General features: G+C 40.0%; 1 protein-coding gene across 2 annotated transcripts in view; it reads right to left on the bottom strand.

The window, feature by feature from the left end:
• Positions 1-17,113, bottom strand: part of erbb4b (erb-b2 receptor tyrosine kinase 4b) — a 290,413-nt gene that overhangs the window by 235,671 nt on the left and 37,629 nt on the right. The gene's annotated exons all lie outside the window — the stretch shown is intronic.

Genomic DNA, 17,113 nt, shown 5'->3' with positions numbered 1-17,113 from the left:
GTCCCCCTACAGTTGGGAAACAGTCTTCTACTATTGTCGTAAAATCTGTCATGGTTACACCAGGGGATACACGTGCATTTGTTGACAAGCCGATACCCCCGAACTCTGCAGAAGGAGTTCTCACGTCTTGGGCAGACTGCCTGCGTTGCGTGTGAAATGTCTTCATCCCAGGTACAGTGGCATATATTTCAGCATGTCATATGAATATAATTTCATGGGTTTTATTTTTTTCAAACGCCAAAAGATCGCGTAGCTCACGTCAGCGTCATTATAGTAGCCTATTGGCTACTGTTTTACAGAATGCTAATTCAATTCAATGTTTGTGTGGTAGGTAATAGCCATATATCGTCAATATTATAATATCAAGCTACCATAGATGAATCTGCAAAGTTGAAAAATCGATTTGCATTATAGTCTGAGGCAAGACACTTTCACCAGAAAAATAAATAAACAAACAAACATGACTATCAGCCTGCAGTCATAGGCTAGCCTAAAAGATGATTTTGTCTGTCTAATCATCTATTATTTACTGGCAAGAATGTAGGCCCTACCATACTTGTACACGCCGTTTAGACACAGGCTTACTTCTGACATTTTTTTTTGTCCGTTGCTGCTTTGGCCATGACAAAAACATACGCACGAAAGCCGGAAAACAAACGCTGGTTGGCCTCTCACGTCCGAATTTGAGGAAGTGGTGGGGGAAGTGACGTATGCCGTAAAGCAGTCGAATTTTGTAGTTCTTTTTGTGCTCGGGCTACTACCCGAACCCCGAAGTTACGTAGTGCCATTAAAAGCGATACAGACCCCGTCAGGCTATGGCAGACGTGTCATTCAACCTATTGTAAGTCAATGTACCATCACAAGGGTCTTGGAAATATATTATGAAGGTTGAAAAAATACATAGTGTTGCTTTAACCCAGAAACCGTTTAGAGCAAACGAATATTGAGCGAGATCGAGTAGATATATCACATTAATTTCCTGATGGCTCTGACATCATGACATAATTACAGGTAGGTTATCTATGGTAGTATGTGGTGATGGCGACATGGAGCAGTGAAAAAAAAGAAAAAAAAGAAGAAAAAGTCAGTTTTTAGAAACTTAGGCCTACATTTCTAGACATCTAACTTTACTCAGGGATCAAGAAACAAAACAAGTGCACATGCCTCTGCCGTGCAATGATCTCTTGTGACTCAGTAACTCAATGCTTTTTAGGGCCATATCACCCACCTGTCTGAGTCTGAAAATTTCTGCCTGTGGTTCTCCCATCTAGCAACTCTTCAGGAGCAAGCGCTGGCATTCAAAGTCAGCGACACAGCATCGCTCCACATATATTTGCTGCTTTGCTGTTGAGTCCCATTTGTGCTCTTAGAGACCATGCTGTTTATTTTATCACTCTCTTCGGCCTAAGTCAATATTTTGAGTTTATAATAGTTATATTCAGTACAAAATACTAGTTTACTACTCCACGAAATTCTGCACAGTACACACTACATACTGTACTACATCCATACCTACTATGTGAAGCAATGCACTATGCTATAAATGTTAAAAAACCATTTTCGCTGTACATTTCACAAATAATAACAAGGACACACAAGTAACACATTCAATTAAATGTGAAAGACTGAAATAGTATTTTCTTGTAAAATATACTCCGTCATTGTTTTATTTATAACTTTATAATATTTTACTGTACAAATTGTCCAAAATGTGCACCAAGCTGTCCCATAAATCGCATGTTCAACGAAATTGAATGTATTACAAAAACATGTTCAGGAGCGTCTAAACAAACTGAACAACAAGGTGTGGGTGGATAGTGGGGTTTAGACTCAACACACACTGAAGGATTTCTGTCAGCCACAACCCTGACAAATTTCTTTGGCTGAGACTATGGAGTAAAACAAACGGACTGAGACAGCTGTGAAGGTGAGGAAAACAACAACAACAACAACAACAACAACAACAACAACAACAACAAAAAAACACTAAATATCCCTGAGAAAGCTGCCCGTGTATGTGTGTATGTGTGTATGTGTGTATGTGTGTGGGTCTAGCTCTGCTCCAAAACCTAGTAAGTTCCAATTGAATTCATCGTAGGCGCAATACATCACAAAGAAGGCAATCGCAGAATGCATTACAATGAGCACAGAATGCATTGCAATGAATTAAATTGTTAAGGAAAAGGAAAGGAACAGGAAAAGAGGATATTAAATTCAGCATGAAATAACAATCCACCATCTAATTTCTAAATGCATTTTTGATCTTATTGTGAATGACTCTAAAGCATGCACTTCTTTTTCTTTTATCTTTTTTATAGCTTATTTTCAAAACTCTCTCTAGTGATGTATGCTGGACTTCTCCAGTCGTTAAGTCCACTTAAAACCTGCCCCTTTCTTAAAATCAACCACTAGCTTTCAGGGACGTGCAGACATTTTGAGGGGCAGGGGCTCAAGTGAAATAAAGGGCATTTCTCATAATTACGTTTTATTTTTTTAAACAAAAAAGTATATAGGCTATATTAATTAATATAAAATTGAATATCAAAAGATGTCTACAAAATAATCAGTTCACAAAGAAACCATGGTCTCCTTAGTATTCACTAGGTTTATAGAGCAACAAAGGAAACCATTCCACAATGTGCATGTTTTGAAAACATTTTCTATGCTACTAGTTTCAAGTATATATTTAGAATAACCTAAATAACTGCATCAAGCAGAGGGGCGTGTTTTACTAATAATTTGTTTATTGTATACCACCGCATCACGTAACTAACTAAAAACCAACTTATTTTTGAAACAGACACTTGAATTTACATCAGCGTGATAAAAACGACAGCAAATGAAAGAAACCACCTTTGGAATAAAGATATTTGAAGTGTAATTTAATTGTTGGTCTCACGTCCCGTTGAATAACACGGGGAGGCGGGGCTTATGACCTATACTAGGACCAGTCACCGGGGGGCGATCGAGACGTTTTGGCTTCACTTTTCAGGGCTTGAGCGGCACGCTTGTCCACAAAATTAAAGAGAATGGCTTTTCTGCAACTCCTCCGACTTTGCTTTAAAAAATGTAAGGGGCTTTTGACTTAATTTTTTTGTCACACATTCATTTCAGTACATTTAATTGAGCTAATAAGGTAGGCCTATTATGTTGAATAGCCTACAAACATACAAAAAATGTCCAGAGAAAAATTGGAAATGTAGGCCTATAATAAATAAAAGAATCTATATATTGATCAAAATGAGAGAAATATATGAAATATTACTATCATTGGGGTGAAATAAAAACATTTTTTGTCAGTGTTGTTACCTGACTCATGTGGAAGGGAAGGCAGAACGTACTCGTTTACCGACCGCTTCTTCCAGTGGCGGGAGCTTCACATATCCTTTTTCCTCAGCGCCATCAACAGATAAAGCGTACGTACCAAGCGTGCCGCACAAGCCCTGAAAAGTGAAGCCAAAACGTCTCGATCGCCCCCCGGTGACTGGTCCTAGTATAGGTCATAAGCCCCGCCTCCCCGTGTTATTCAATGGGACGTGAGACCAACTAAACAATTAAATTACACTTCAAATATCTTTTTTCCAAAGGTGGTTTCTTTCATTTGCTGTCGTTTTTATCACGCTGATGTAAGTTCAAGTGTCTGTTTCAAAAATAAGTTGGTTTTTAGTTAGTTACGTGATGCGGTGGTGTAACGTCATGATTGACATCTGTGATTGACAGGTTCTCGAGCGAAGTAGTCACTGAAGCACCAACGGACATTTTTTCGGGATCTTCGGAGGACTGAGGAGATTGTATTTACTTTATTTTAACAAGTCTCTTGTCGTACTGCAATCAATTTTTAAAAAAGTGTGCAGAATCCACTCTCCCTGAGTGCATTCTGCGAGAGTGAGGGCGGAGCGCTGATTTCGCGGCTTTACTTCCTGCTCACTACTGCGCAGGTCTGGTCCCGAGATCGCTACTGCGCAGACTCAAGTTCCAATATGTCAGCGCCATATCAGGACTCTGGCGGCTTCAGTTCTCATCAATGGAAGAGAGCGAAGGGGCGTCGTCCATCTTTTTTTACAGTCTATGGTACGTACACACCGCCGACTTGAGCTGCAAGAAGCTCTAGCCGCCCTGTCAAGGACGCTTGTCAAAAAGTACGGGGAAGCTTGACGCGTTGGCCGCTCTGAATAGTGAGTGCGCGCGCGCGTCCAGGGCTCTCTCTCTCTCTCTCTGTTCAATGGCAGAAGAGCGCGTGCGCGCTGAAGGGGGAAGGAGGGAGAGAGAGAGATAGAGAGGGAGCGCTTCAGAACTCCTGACCTGATATTTAGATATACTATTCTTCAATAAATATATTTGTTTGACAGGGAAGCTGTGCACAAACATGAATATATATAATTTTTCAAAAAAAAAAAAAAACCCAGAAAAAAGGGCACTTTCTCTCCAGGAATAAAAAGGGCAGGTGCTCAAGCCCCCTTTGATGTCTATGTGTGCACGTGCCTGCTAGCTTTCATTCCGATCTGCCTCCAGCCAATCAACAACCAAATGATACAATAAAGTATCTTCCCTATATTTTAGATAATTGTTTTCATTTAAATGAACAATTACAATACAAAAGAAAAGATCTGTTGCTATATTTCTGTTTCATTGTGGATAATCCAAAATTTCATACAATGCAAGATAGATTACAGTTAGTATAAATACACATAGATACAATTCATTCATTGCTAAACCCTAGTGATATAAATCGAAATAAAAATGATATTTAACCAAATATGTGTGTGCTATGTATTTTATGCTTAGTAGGGCATTGCTGGCTTAGCAAGATGCTAATGCTAAATTATATTGGAATTAACTGTGAGGTAAGTTTCCATGTGGAGAGCGTTCCAAATTAGTCACTTATGAGGTTCCATTTCTCTTAAGATACTGCTTATCTTAACAGAAGAGGATAAGATAAGAGCTTAGCAGGCTGCAGCCTATATAGGAAGTAGGCAGCTCACTGTGTGTGTGTGTGTGTGTGTGTGTGTGTGTGTGTGTGTGTGTGTGTACCGATGGAGGCCCTTTGCTGACAGAAACTAGCAGGTGACACATGGTAGACTGGCTTAATTCTGAAGGCCACTCTAAAAATACTGTATCTCAAGCCTTACACCAGACATAGTTCTACCACCATCATGCACACTAACCAACATCCACACACCAACATTGTTGGCACATTCCTGCCAACTGGCTGGCGTAAGTTTAAAATGTTGAGTGTTTAGCAGCACTGAATTCCTCCCCATGTGTGCTGGGCTCCACCCTGAACCCGAGGGCCCTCGACATCTGTCTCCAGGGGATCCCGAGGCACAGGCTGTGGTGGCCGGTTGTTGGAACCCAAAGGAGACAGACTGGATCCTGGCTCTGTGTTGGGGAGAGCCCAACGACACCATCTGTCTCTCATCTGCTCTACTTCAGTGCGACGAGTCATGCCGCAGCACTCGAGGGGATTTACGAGAGCGTTTCCAAGCATGAGTGTGAACATACCGTATGTATGTTTGTACACACACACACACGCAGAGAAAACCCAGAATGATGCTTTCTCCGGTGACAGCAAAAGCCTACAGTGACTGAGGTATGTCCTGACAGGCAGCTGTGTAACACACCTGAGGTCTGCGGTGGGATTGTCAGCAGGCATCTGGAAGGCTTGACTGTGTGCATGCTGAAACGTTTCTCAGGCTCTGTGTTGTTGTGGTGTGGAGCGGTTATTTTACTCCCCTCCTCCTTTTAGCCTTACTGTTTGCTCTGAGCTGGAGGCAGACAGCCAGAGTGATGTGGACTGTCTGAGGCATGCCTGTCAGGTTACAAAAAGCAATACGTCCACCTGTCACCTCCTCTAGTCAGACTCTCATCACCCTGCCGTCATACTGCCACTGGCCCCCTGCACAGAAACCAGCTTCAAATTCCCTGACACAGCAACAGCAAATCACACATGTGTATGCACACGAACATGCTCAAACACATTAGACACATACACACATCCAAGCACATCAAATGAAAAGAGATGAAAAGCAGAGAAGGGGAAAGGTGAGTGAAGGAAACGAAATGAAAGGAAAAGGCAAGGATAGAGGGAAGGGTAAATAGGATAAGAAAAGAAAAAAGAACAAGGAAAATGGAATGGAAAGAGGAACAAGAAATGAAAAAAAATGAAAAGGAACAGGAAGATGAAAAAGAACAGGGAAAATTAACAAGGAACAGAAAAAAATAACAGAGAAAGAAAACAAGGAAAAGAAAAAATAACAGAGAAAGAAATCAAGGAAAGGAAAATGGAATGGAAAGAGGAACAAGAAATGAAAAAAAAATGAAAAGGAACAGGAAGATGAAAAAGAACAGGGAAAATTAACAAGGAACAGAAAAAAATAACAGAGAAAGAAAACAAGGAAAAGAAAAAATAACAGAAAGAAATCAAGGAAAGGAAAGGAAAGGAAGGGGAAAAGGGGGAAAGAGGAAGGGGATAAGAAAAAAGAAAGGAAAAGGTAAGGATATAGGTAAGGGTAAAGAGGACAAGAAAAGAACAAGAAATGGCAAAAATGAAAAGGAACAGGAAGATGAAAAAGAACAGGGAAAATTAACAAAGAAAAGTAGAAAGGAAAGGAAAGGAAAGGAAAGGAAAGGAAAGGAAAGGAAAGGAAAGGAAAGGAAAGGAAAGGAAAGGAAAGGAAAGGAAAGGAAAGGAAAGGAAAGGAAAGGAAAGGAGATGGGGAAACAGTAAAAAAGAAAGAAAAAGGTAAGGAAAAATGGAAGGGTAAAAGGAACAGGAATGGTAAGGAGAAATGAAAATGAACAGGGAAAAAGAAAAGAAAAATTGGAGATGGATAATAGGGAAAGATAGATGGGGAAAGGGAACAAAGAAAAAGGGAAAGGAAAGGGAAAATGAACAAGTAAATGAAGATCTTAGAGAAAAAAAAGTACAAAATATGTACATTTCTTTATAGGAGTGTACACTAAAGGCAATCTAATAAAGCTGCAGGATCATTAACAACTTTTGTTTTTTTCTTTTGGTTTGCACCGCAACCAAGTGTAAACAAACAGGTGGAGGAACTGTGGAAGTTTTGGCCTCAGCCTGCGCTCTGCTCACTGCCATCACAAAAGCACAGCGACGAATCGCATTCATCAAACTTGTTCTACTCTCAGACAGATGGAGTCTGTGGATACCTCCCAGAAACATCACTGCGAGCATCCATTCACAACATGCTTCATTTCGATGAGAGCTGGCATGAAGGCAGAAGATCAGAAGCAATATTGTGTTTAGACAGAGATGGTGAAGAAATGTGCTAGATGTCCAGGACTTGTCATGCTTATCTGGACTGGACAGTTGCTGTATGTGGGCTGCTGTGTCTAAATTTAGGTTAGCGTTAACAGTTGTTGAATGTCTGCACATAGATCTCCACTAAAAACTTAATTGGACAGACAGAAGGGCTTTTCACACAGCGCTTAACCCTGGGATATCATTGTTCTAAACCACACTTTTAAACGTTTCACATTTGGAATGAAGATTGGAGTCAATTATTAACTTTATAGTGCAGTAATATCAAGTTTATCCATTCAGCCGGCAGGATGTGCAATGCTAGATCCTTTATGTTAACAGGTCGAGTGTTATGTTCGCCCAATCAGCAACTCTGACTAGACTATTTAGTCTATTTAGTACAGTGTGAAATGTAATTTTATGAATCCCTAGGATTAATTGTTAACCCCAGGTAAATTATGAGCAGTGAGAAACGTGAAGCAAGATAACCCATTTCATTTAGAATGACCAAAGTTAAAAATTTCAAGTGTGATAAGCCCTAAAGAGGGTTTTAGACGTGGGTGTGCTCTTGGAAACTCTTCAAGAACACGGTGAGCGTGTACCTATCAAAACTATTAACAGACTGAACTTCCCCTAAATTTCCTAGCAATGAGTGAGAGCTGAAATAGCCTCTCCTGAGATTCATGATTAAATGTTCTTTTAATAGAGTGTTCACTGTTGAGTCAGTGCTTCAGTCCTTTAAAGGGATTTAGTTTAATTACATCATATCTAAAACTAATGACTTTGATATGGTCTTTAGTCATACATGTCTCTAAAACACTGTTCAGCAAGACTCCACATGGGATGACAGCACAGATTAAACCAGGATGTGTTGCCTAGATTAAAAACATAAGTCTGCCCTCAAACTATACGGCATTATTTGATTCTTTGTTTCAGAAAACACACTTTCCACCTCTTTAAAGGGAGAGTTTTTTTTCCTACTAAACACCTCTATAAAAACCATCAAAACACGTGTTCCAGCCAAACACTTGACACGATAATTGAGGGCTATCAAATCCTGCTGGCAAATGTGATGGACGCTGATCTGGAAACAGCGCTAGCAAGCAATATTTTGCCTCAAGTGTAGCATCCATGTGAATATAAGTGAATAAGAACAGAGAGAAAAGCGTCTTTCTGGCTGGTAAGTGGGTAAGAGGCTGATGCCAGCTCTTAATGGCATTCTCTAGTGCCCTCTGCTCCACTCTGATTGGCCCCAGGGATGTTGCTGGCATGCTGTAGTAGAATGGCAGGGCTGGATAACCCGGTTATGAACAGCTATAAACAATATAGTAATGCTCAGTGTGCCTTCTTTGATGGCACGACACAGTTAAGTAAGCAAATAAAAACTTTTTTCTCCATCTCTTTATCAAAGATTTACACAGCTTATACAATTAGATATATTTTTAAAAAGTAAGAATTTTTATAATAAAAGCGATAATGTGCATATTTTAATCATATATATAAAACATAATGCTGCAGCTCAAAAAGATTATCAAAATTATGTACAATTTGTGTATGCTTTATATATCTTAAATAAATGTAAATGTTTAATTATACATATGCATTTTTTAGTAAACACTTATTTTACAACAATTTATAATATTATATATAAAATAACAGTTTTGCTGCAGCTCACATGGATTCCTTCAACATACACTCCTGCGGATTTACTTTAAGAGTTGGACAAGCTAAAAATATCTCTTTTTCGGAAGACGACCTGTTCTGGGATGATGATCAGCTCTTAGAAGTAGCTCTCAAAAGTATGCATAATCAGCCCCCCCAAAAAACTAAAAAGGCCCACTTGAAAATTGAGCACAGAGAAAAGTGTTTCATTAAAAAAAGAGATTGAAGGCCAAATTTAAGTACATTATATTCTCTGAACAGACCTTAAACAGAAGTGGAAGAGACAGAAGTCAAAATACTGTCCAACGGCACAGCCATTCTGACTGCGTTCATAAAAGTGTGAACGATACTTATGCAAAAAACATGATTTAAACAAGAGTGCACGCAGGAGATCAACGGCGCAACTCATAAATGAGCTCTCGTCTGCCTGAGCAGAGATGAAAGAGCGTAAAGGAGAGGTAGGTCATGCGTTTACCTCAGATCTCTGTTCTCTGGTTAAAGTTATTCTACAGAAAACTTACAGATGAATCCGCTCTCTGCATAACGAGCACAGGTTATGATTTATGTGCTAAGACAGCGCCAAACAACTTCATGGGGAAAAAAATCCTGTGCTACCTGCATCACTGCAGGCTTCAATGCCATTTAAAGTCTCGTCAAATTCTCATTCTTAGAGAGAGGGGGAGTAATCTGTAGGAAGCCGTGCTGGTTTCATTCATAAACTGTTTCATTATGGATAATGTCTCTTTCGCTCTCTCTCACACTCTCTCTCTCATTTATTCTGACTGTTTACGACAGAAAACCATATATTTTCATGATAATCTACAGATAAATTGCTTCAGTGGTTTATTGTTATTGCCTCCCTGCTGTGGGAGAGGACAGTTATCAGTTATAAAACGCACAGGGTAGTACTCAAGAGAGCTAGGCCAGGTATGAGGAACTGTATAGAGTGAAACAGTTAGTCAAAACTGCTGTAGAAAACAGATCTAGTTGTAAAAAGGGAGTTTAGCCCAAAGGACAGAAGCCTTTAAATGGATGAAAGTCACAGGTCTAAAAACCTAGAAATATTCTATCCATATTTGTCAGTTTGACTCCAGTTTACATAAAATGCATTAGTCAGTAATGACTGGTGACAAATGTGTCACTGGGGAACATCGGTCAGCCAGCTCAATGTCCTTGCAAACTTTTAAAACATCATCTGAGCTAAATTTCATATGTAAATTGTGATGTTGCAATCATAAACAAGTCTAGCATCATCTATATTCTGGATGAGGTGTTAGAAAAACAAATCCATCAACAAGCCATAAACTCCCCTTTTTTTTCCATCTATCTCAGAGTGGATGCAGATTTCACAGGTAAAAATCTCATCGCTTTTAATTATTTATTTCCCCTAGTATTGACCTATGCTGCACACTGGTTCTCAGTTCATTAAGAACCAGCAGCGTTTGAAATTGGTCAATATATTTAACAAACGACCTCTTCAGAAGAGTTGCTTGCCATCTCAGCAACTTCTGCAAGGCCGACTCCACAGTTGTGCGAATGTTATTCCTCCCTGACATGACATGATGGGAAGGGTAAATAGATAATAATGAGGCCTGAGGCAAAATACACAGAATGTATATCAGTTATATTTAGAAGCAAAAAAGGACAAAAAACAAAACAAACCAAAAAATATTTTTTAGTCAGTGGTAAAGGGCTGACGTAAAACGTTGGCAGATCATTTCACATACACAAAAGTCTCACAATTAGAAATTTCCTTTTGAATTTTGGGATTTCCTTTCAAATGTAGGGAGAGACATATTTGCACAGGTTTAGAGTTGCTCAATTATGGTAAATTCAGAATCACTGCTGTCACTTCTAAGTACTCAAGCCCATCCCCGCCCCTGACTCCTCACTAAAAATCATTGTGGTTCTATGATGTACAGCGCCATAGTATATCATGCTGTCTTCAGTGTTCGAATGAAGTGTGACCAGGCCACCATTAAAGAAATAGATGACTGCAAGAGTCTTTGTCTTCCTCCTCTCACCGCTGGGTGGCTAATGAAAATGGCAGGCCCTCATGTTGGTGAATAGAATATTGACTGGGGCTGAAGATTTACACCTAGACTCCTGAACACGGACATGACAAATATAGCGCGTAATTGAGTTTGTTCAGTGAGTCGTGTTTGAAAAGAAGAAGAAGAGAGAGAAGAAATGATTGTTTGTTGGTTTGAGCCCAAGTTCCTGCCACCAAATAGATGAAGAGGAAAAACAGAAGGTGTTTACCAGACATGAAGGTAAACAAGGAAAATGGCTGGGTGGATCCTCTCCATCTGTTAGCAGAGGAGCAGTTAACCTGATCTGGTGTGTGAAGCTCTTAGTGTGGGGTGAGCAAGACGGCCACCATCGATCTGTGACAGCCAGCATAAAATGCCACGTCCCTGTTGGTGGGCTGTAAGGTGACGGATGCTCAGCTGGTGACAGCCACCACCCTCTGAGACTACAGTGTCCAGGTGAAAGATCTACCAATGAAACCTAGAGACTACTTTCCCTTCAAAATCAACAATGCACCAATATATGCGTTTTGGATGTTGATGTTCTTAATTTACTCAACCTGTAATGTTGCAGTCTACCAGCTTCACCTTCTAAATTTTGCTTGCTATGGCCGTCCTGCCCTTTTCCTCTGTGGAACATTTCCCCTGCCACGCTCCAAAGAATAGCAGCATCCAAGATCATGCAAACCCAGTCTGTAGCAGCTCTGTGCCAGGAATATGATGTCATACATGGAGCAGAGTTTTAGTCCAGGCAGGATTCTTCCAGATGGACAGAGCTCCATCAGGGCCATGTAGATCTGCACTCATTCTGCTGCCGAGACTTTCAGAGCCTTTGCCAGGTAGAATCCTCTGAAAGCAAAAGGCGATATATTGTGCTTCTGCCTTGAAGCCTGAGCAAATTTGTCGTCCCACTTTTACACTCTCTTTTCCCCCATTTCCCATTTTCCAATTCCTAGATTTATTTATTTATAGGTTGAAAACTATCTATCTATCTATCTATCTATCTATCTATCTATCTATCTATCTAGACAACTCTCAGAGTGTTTGGCATGGTAATGGGTATGACAATGTTGATATGTTTGGTCTTGGCGGAATAGATCTGCTACACTGCTGCTGCTGCTGCTTGTATTGCTGCTACTGCTGCAGAGCAAGTACAGGACTTGCTACTGCCAATACATACACGGCATGCTGCTGTAAGACATGCTGCTGCTGTACAATATAGCGTACATGAATTACCTGTGGCAGATCTATACAGGTGGAGCTGGGGAAGGTGGGGGGTTTCTGAAAGTGCGCTGCACTGCTAAGGCAAATGCTACCCAAGTATTTGAAGGTTAAGCAGCGAGCTCATTGGCTACTGATATGGCAGGAACCAATCAGCTGTGCCCTATAGATAACGAGGTGATTACGAGCAGGTTGAGTTAAATGACCTATTAGCCTGCGCCATCTAGAGTTTCACGACGGAAAGTTTCACGGGGAAATAAATAATTAAAAGCGATGAGATTTTTACCTGTGAAATCTGCATCCACTCTGAGATAGATGGAAAAAAAAGGGGAGTATATATATATATCTCCATCCATCCATCCAAACAAACTGTTTCTAGTTAAAGGGGTGGTATAATGCCCTTTTCAGAAGATGCAAAATAAATCTCTGATGTCCCCAGAGTGTGTGTGTGTGAAGTTTTAGCTCAAAATACCCCACAGATATTTTTATATAGCATGTTAAAGTTGTCACTTTTTTGAGGGTTAGCAAAAACACACTGTTTTGTGACTGGCCCTTTAAATGCAAATACGCTGCTGCTCCCGACACAGAGGGCGGGGTTTCAAGAGCTTGTGTGTGTGTAAGCAGCTCAGATTACCTCGCAGACACTAAAATGACAGAAACTTTTCTGCCTTTTATGTTTAAACCATGTCAGACAAAGATGGAGAGACTCAAGAAGAAGTGACAACACGTAGAATGCAACAGGACGTCTCTGAATGGTTAGTTGATGAATTTATGTTGCTGATGAGGAGTTAACTATCTTCAATTAGCATATTCTGTCATGATAATCTATAAATCGCTCGTATAGGAACTGTTGTGAGATACACACAGAGTGACTTTCTATTGCATGTGAAAAGACGGATGCTACAGTTTGAGCTGACTCACAAATGTGCTCGACTACAACAACCTCTTCTCAACATGGACTGCGTGTTCCCGGGGGCGGGGTTTATGTAAATTTGTGGAATGTCGTGTAGTCCCTACCAGCCGTTTGTTGTAGTCCTTAAAAAAACGACTTCTTTACAAGCAAATATCTCCCTTTGCTTTGAACTTTGAGCGTTGTAACTTTGCAGATGTTGTTTATGCTCAAACAGCAACATTACAGACTAACTAAAGTTAGAAAAGTGAAATCATACTCAACCACCCCTTTAAAAAAAAAAAAAAAAAGTTTACTGTATATGAATTTCTTTCACTACAATTTCTTTTAAATCCACTTCCTTACATTCAAATTCTGCATTCTGTTTACTACCTCAATTTCTAAACCAGAAATCGAATTCAAAATCAAAATTCTAAACTCAAATCTGAATGGTGTACAAACCAGGACTTCACATGGATAGTCTAAGGTTTGGCCTCACAAGACTAGGTGGGTTACAGAAAACTGTCACACGGATAGGCAGCTCTCGCCACGGTACTCTCGCTGCTGTTGGAGATGAGCTCAAACTCAAAGAGGTTGGGCTGAATTCCAACCCAAAGAGTCCAGCATCATATTTGGGATAATTATGCTGAAGAGCTCCATCGGTGTGGATTTTGTTTCCAACAAATGGCTGGCAAAGTGAGCTAATTAAATGCGGAGCAGGCAGAGAGGGGAGCTGAGATGGAGGGCTGGAGAGAATAATGACACTCGTGAAGAGCAGAAGGAACAAGATAATGAGAGTGACTCGGATATACAACACACATCAAGACTGAGACAAGACAACATACAAGATGGACCAGTGAGCTGTGCGGCGCACACAAACAATAGCAGAGATGGATTTGATGCCAAACACACACACACACACACACACACACACCCACACCCCTCAGCACCAAAGCAAATCTGTGAGGCAAATGAACTACAGGAATGAACGATATCAAGTAGAGATTACTGTAGTTGAGTATCGAGGATGAAAATTATGCATACTGTGGCATGCTGCCACAGTCATTATGTGTGTATGTGTATGAAATGTTTATGTTAATGAAACGTGCTGTGGCAAAAACAAACACTTACTTTTTCTCCCCATATATCTCATTCTTTATGGCTGTCAGGTGGAGGACACGGGGAACCCTCTCATAGACCACTTTTTAAATGCTTTGAAACAAAGCTGATGTTTTCAAGAATTTATTATGAAAGCTACTTACTTGCTTGTCGCCAAAATCCAATCTGGTACCATTAACTGGTTTTAGATGCTTAGCAAAGATTGCATCCCGCATGCCAATAACATTTAGGAGAAAATGGAAAGAGAAGCAAATGGAGTAATTTCTTTATGAGGAAATTATGTACAGACATCTAGAATCAACAACGTACTGACAAGGTCCCACTTTGTGCGAGTGCATGCAGACAAGTCTGCTTCATGATACGACTATCTATGTGGTCAAACGTGTCACCCTCACCTTGTGGTGGCTTGGAATTCCAAGAGGAATCAGATTTACATGTTTATACGTAGGTCAGATGCCCAGATATCGGATATGTATCTGATTCAAAACCTCATTTGGAAGTGGCTCAGAACGGATGCGAAAGAATCGGATCTTGTGCTGATTTTTGTGTTTACATGTGTGCAACAAATTCCAATCTGTGTCAGATGTGAGTAAAAAGACGCAGATTTTTCTGCGCCAGTGTAAACACAGCCGCAGCGACAAAGCGACACAATCCCATTCATTTCAAGGGAGCGCTGGCGACGTCCGGTGACATGAGCGTGGGCGTGTCAAGCGACGCGAGACACACGACAAAAGTTCAGAAATGTCAACTTTATGAAAATGAGAAGCGATTTTCGCGATGACCAATAGGTTGTCTCAACCAATAGGAAAGAAGACTTTCAGTGGAGCTCACACCGTCTCGAGTGCAGGCAAGAGAGAAGAGTTCAAGGGCAATTTCACTGTTTTATATGATTTGACTGTAACCACATACATGGATATAATAAAATGATGCATGGAAAAGAAACTGCCGACAGTCTCAGTGAGTTTAATTCATACATTTATAGCGACATACAGCGACAAAGTCGCTGGCGGTGTGAACGAGGCTTTAGAGTTCTTGACTACAGGACATAATGAGGAACACAACCCCATAAAACATTAGGGGGACACAGGTGGTGGTGCCAATACAAACAATTGTCTGCCTGCAGGACCGTCCAGGCAATCAGAATGAAATGAACTGCCTGAAACAGTAAACAGCTACTTTTTCTCCATTTAGTGTTGGTATCTGTCTTATCAAAACAACTTCCTGTACTTCCTGTATCTCATTTGCTACACAACACTTCACCTTTATTGAGTCCTTGCTGAACAGACATGTTGAATATTGTATAAACACATACTTTACAGTTAAATTAGTTAGACAATGTGAAAATGGCAAAATATGTCTTTTTAGTAGACATTTTAATGTCTTTTATTTAAATTACTTTTAAATCGTTTGTACAGTTTGGGCGATATAATGTTCCTAATAGTTACAAAACTATTGTTAAGATTTATTTTATTGCCTATGCCAATTTTTACTATTTGGCATTTGGTGTTAATTTTGGATCTTGGTCACTTGCTTGTGTCTAGTTAAACATGCTGGCATCTACATATGAGACTAAAATTAATCAGAGGAGGAAGTGCAAGACCCGGTGAAAACAACACAAATTTCCTTAATCGAGTCACCCGTCTTAACATAATAGACTCTTTCACTCAAATGCCAGTGCATTGATTAGGGAAATCCCTGTATCAAAACGAACATGCATCACCACTTGGCAGAACAAGAGGCCGCTGCTAATTCTGCTGTTAGCTCGACCGAATGCACCGAACAGCAGACTTGCGAGCGTTGACATATTAAGATGAGCATCTCATTCAGTGCTTGTCGCGCATTTGAAAGAGCACTTTATTTCTGCTTGACCCCTACATCCCAGGTTTTGCTCATCAATCCGCCAACTTCATTAGTCCCACAGCCCCTGCCGTCTCTGTGTCTTTGCTCTGCGCTCAATGTCTCCCGCCTGAGGTGATAGCTGAATAGGAGCTAAAGCACTCCTGAAGTCTGAGTCTTTTAACGTTATACACTAAGCACCAGACACATTTACTGTCCCCTGGGGTCTTTGTTATATTGCTGTCGAATGTAAAGTGTTTTTTCGCCTTCTCACCACCAATCCACTTGACCTTTCCTGCAGATTTCTGTGGGTATCGAACTCGCCCAATCAATTTGGAAACTAAACAGTGAGAGCGACCGGGGCTGAAGGAACCATGACCTGGGTGCAGTTCAGGGATGGTGGCCCCATTGCAGAGAGAAAAGAGAAGAAAAAAAAGAAGAGTATGAAACACGATCGATAGGTCCCTGTTTGTCAGGAAAAAGGAAATAGAAGGATGTATGGGCTGAGGAATGACGGCAAATACAGAAACACAAGGGACTTCACTACAAAAATTCTTGAGAATTTCCCAAATGTTTTCAGAACATTCTAAAAATAATAATGACAATTAAATTGACATTGTATACTAGTCTACTTATGAAATTCCTGCAGAAATAGTTCTTAGAAAGCATCAGGAAACTTTTAAATGAATTTGAATTCTTCTTTTATTCTGTTCTATTATCATTAATAATTATTATTATTATTATTATTATTATATCATTTTACTTTTTGGATGAACTAAAAAAAACACGCAAGAACATTAAAAAACACAAGAACATTCTTGATGATCATCTATGTGAAATACTTAAGTTAGAAAATTATTCTTAAAAATCTACTAAACTACAAAACAAAAAAACTACAAAACTAAGACATATAGTGTACCTATATTCACTAACAACAATGCAAGCTTTTACTTCAAAGAATACTGGAAATGCTGAAGCTCATAACTTCATTTGTATGTGTGATGGAGTTTGGGTTAGCGGCCCAAAGAAAGTGAAAGTCCATCTAATTATCTGTGTTGTAACGTCAATATCTTTAGTGTCGTTGTTTTTATTGTG

This window comes from Rutilus rutilus (assembly GCF_951802725.1).
Source record: "Rutilus rutilus genome assembly, chromosome: 10".
Classification (NCBI taxonomy): Eukaryota; Metazoa; Chordata; class Actinopteri; order Cypriniformes; family Leuciscidae; genus Rutilus; species Rutilus rutilus.
The sequence above is the reverse complement of the archived record's forward strand: the minus strand, read 5'-3'. Positions and strand labels throughout refer to the sequence as shown.